Source organism: Corylus avellana, chromosome 7 (genome assembly GCF_965113065.1).
Source record: "Corylus avellana chromosome 7, dhCorAvel1.hap1.2, whole genome shotgun sequence".
NCBI lineage: Eukaryota > Viridiplantae > Streptophyta > Magnoliopsida > Fagales > Betulaceae > Corylus > Corylus avellana.
The window spans coordinates 5,028,672-5,031,827 of record NC_142496.1 but is presented as its reverse complement, the minus strand read 5'-3'; the positions used below and the strand labels follow the sequence as shown (position 1 = coordinate 5,031,827).

Sequence of the window (3,156 nt, the reverse complement as noted above, 5' to 3'; positions counted from 1 at the left end):
AATTCTAACCGAAGGGGCAAAGTGAAAGAAAATAAAAATTTGATACATTAAAGTGAGAGTTTTTGAACAATGAGAGGTGTCTGCAAAATGCGTGAAAGTTTGGAGGTAAATGAAGTTTCCTATAAATTTATTTGCAGGTTAAAAAAAAAAAAAAAAAAAGAAACTTTACAGTGTAGCTTCATAAATGTTGAAGGTGCCAAAACATTATGAGCCATGGTTAGAAATTAAATCATTTAAATATCTTTTATAGTCATATATGTGGAGAATAAATATAAATAAATGTGTTGAAACATTGGAGAGAGAGAGAGAGAGAGAGCTTACTCGATTGAATTTTGGTGATCATGGGTTACTTCCTTTCCAGATGGCAACGGATCATTTTTCTCAACCATGGGTTTTTCTTCAGGCAGCGGATCATTTCCCCCGCCGGTGAGCGTCTTAAATGGGTGACATGCAATAGAACACAGTCCATCTAGTGTTACTTCATCAGTTGGACAAATCATGCCACACATCATCATAGCATTAAACATTTTTCCCGAACCTCCAGCCAGTTTAGGAAATATAGGGAGGGTAGCTACCCTTTTTCTCATGCCTCCAAAGTTAACTTTTGGGATATTGGCAATATTTTTAGCCATTCCACGAATCATAGTGGCTGATATGAAATCGCTATGTGTCGGGAGAGCGAGAAGGCGGCGAGGAGGAGGAGAATCAAGAGGAAGAAGGTAAAGTGGAAGCGGAGAGCTAGTAGCAACAGATGGAAGGGAATGTGGATGGTGGGAGGGCACCAGAGAGTCATCAGCGTGCACTACACTTAACACGAGCATTATCAATATTGCCATCTCCATGATTGCCGTCGCCGTAAATTTTCTTGCATCAATTTTCTCCATAGTGATCCTCTCAATCTCTAGAAATTTTTCTTCTATATTGGGAGTTGAAATGTTGAGTACAATTCCATTAACAAAAGGCCTAAGACCTATATATACACATGGATGGTTGTTTTAAGAATACTTTGATTTATTGTTACAAATCATATTTTATTAAAATCAATTGCTTTTTTTTTTTTTTTTTTTTTTTTCGGTTAATTGAAGAGCTGATTAACTTTGAATGATGACTTTTGGTGATGTATGAATAGACATGTGAGTTTTGGTAAGATAAAATCACTTTTAGGTTGATAATTTTTTTATTATTACAAATAATTTTTGCTGAACCAATATTGAGATTTATGAGAGAGATGCGAAGGTGCTGATTGAACTTATGTCTTTTCGGTAGTGTCATTATTTTCCTTTACATTTTAAAATAAGTGTTTAATACTTTAATATTATATTTGTTTATTCTAATTAATGTAGTCTAGCTGTAGATGTTATTTTTTAAATAATTTTGTACAGTTATATAACTTGTCAAAGGCTAACAACCTTTTCAGAGTAACGTATAATTACAACAAAAATGACTTTTAAAGGTTTTGCTAATTAATTATAAAAAAGTAGCATTTTTTTTTGCAACAACAATAACATTAATAATGTTTCCAAAAGGTAGTTCAATCGGTTGGGACGACGCCTAATAAAACGGAGATTATTAATTCGAATCCCTATCTCCCTCTTGTGTGAACATGTCAAAAAAAAAAGAAAAGGAAGGAACATTAATAATGCTGCAGAAATTGCGAAAAATGTAGTGGGAAAAGTTCTTGCCAAAACAACAAATGTGGATAATTTTTAACAATTTTTTTTTTTCAGCCACAACTCCCAACTTAGTCTAATATATATATATATATATCAACAAATGTGAGATGCCAATGAAATATTAGCAATGACAACACATCGTTGCCGATATGTTCTTCATAGTTGGCAAGCAATTTTTTTTGTTTCTTTTAGGAAAAACTTCAATTATCATTCTTGATGTTTCATCACATTTATAATTATCTACTTCAATTTTTTAAATTGTCAATTTAGGCTTTCATCTTTCAGAAATTAGTAATCCCAACCCTTACGTCCAAATTTAGCATTAAATTCCAACGGAAGAACTGAAATCCCCAAAATACCACATTCCAAATTCAATGTATTTTTGTAATTTTATAAATATCTTAAGGGTATTTTGAAAATTTCACTCATCAACCGTTTGATAAAATGCTGAATTTGGATAGAAGAGTTGACATTGCAAATTTCTGAAAGATGGTAGACCTAAATTGACACATTTTAAACTTTATGGGTATGATAAAAAATTAGGAGTAGTAAGTGAAGTTTTATTTTCTTTTTATATGGGAAACTGCACTTATTGTCACGCTCCGATCCATCAACTGGCACACTAATACAAATATTTCTTTTATAATACTTTTACAAGTTTGTATCTTTAAAAAATTTCACAAGTTAACCAAGATATATATATTCCTTAGTATTATGTTCTCTAATTCATTGAATAGCCATCCATCAATTTAGTAACCACTTGATTAAAAGCTGAATCAAGAGATTTAAAAAACCTAGTAATTAAAAATTACCATAATTCACTACAAGTCACCATACTTACATAAGTCATTAAGTAATATTTACACTATTAAACATATCTCCAAAAGGTTTAAATCAAACATACACTCGGTCCATTCACCAAAAACTAAACCAAATAGGATTTTCCAAAGACGATTCACTAAAATTTTCAACAAGATAAACAATCTCGCGCTAAGTTCCAAAAATTCTCAAATTTTTCCAAGGTGGCTAATATCAGGAATCTCTTATAACACTAAAATATAAATATAACTTAATTAGTAACCTCAATAAGTATAAATAATTAGTTAGCAAAGTGAGAACGAGCCACTTAATTACTGGCCAAACCACCCCTAAGTGATTCAAGGTGGTTGAACCACCCTCAAGACACACTTCTGGTAGGGTTAGGGTTTTAGTGTGTAACGCCCCCAAATCTTGCATTAACTAGTCTGGTAGGATTATTAGCAATTACCTCAATGTAGCTAATTGGTAAACAACCCATTTGAGCATAATCAGAGTAAATGTATAGGAAGATACGTGAAATAAATATGAGGAATCACTACAAAAATGGTGTGAATTTTTTACTAGGAGTTTTTGACATGTCAATGGTATTGACACGTCAAAAATCCCTTTTGACGTGCGGCTTTTGACGTTTTTCAACGATTAAAACGGAGGGTGTCAAAGATTT

At 32.2% G+C, this 3,156-nt stretch overlaps 1 pseudogene; it reads right to left on the bottom strand.

Annotated features, from left to right (window-relative positions):
• Positions 1–317: 317 nt before the first annotated feature.
• Positions 318–952, bottom strand: LOC148584368 (uncharacterized; annotated as a pseudogene).
• Between the last annotated feature and the right edge of the window lie 2,204 nt (positions 953–3,156).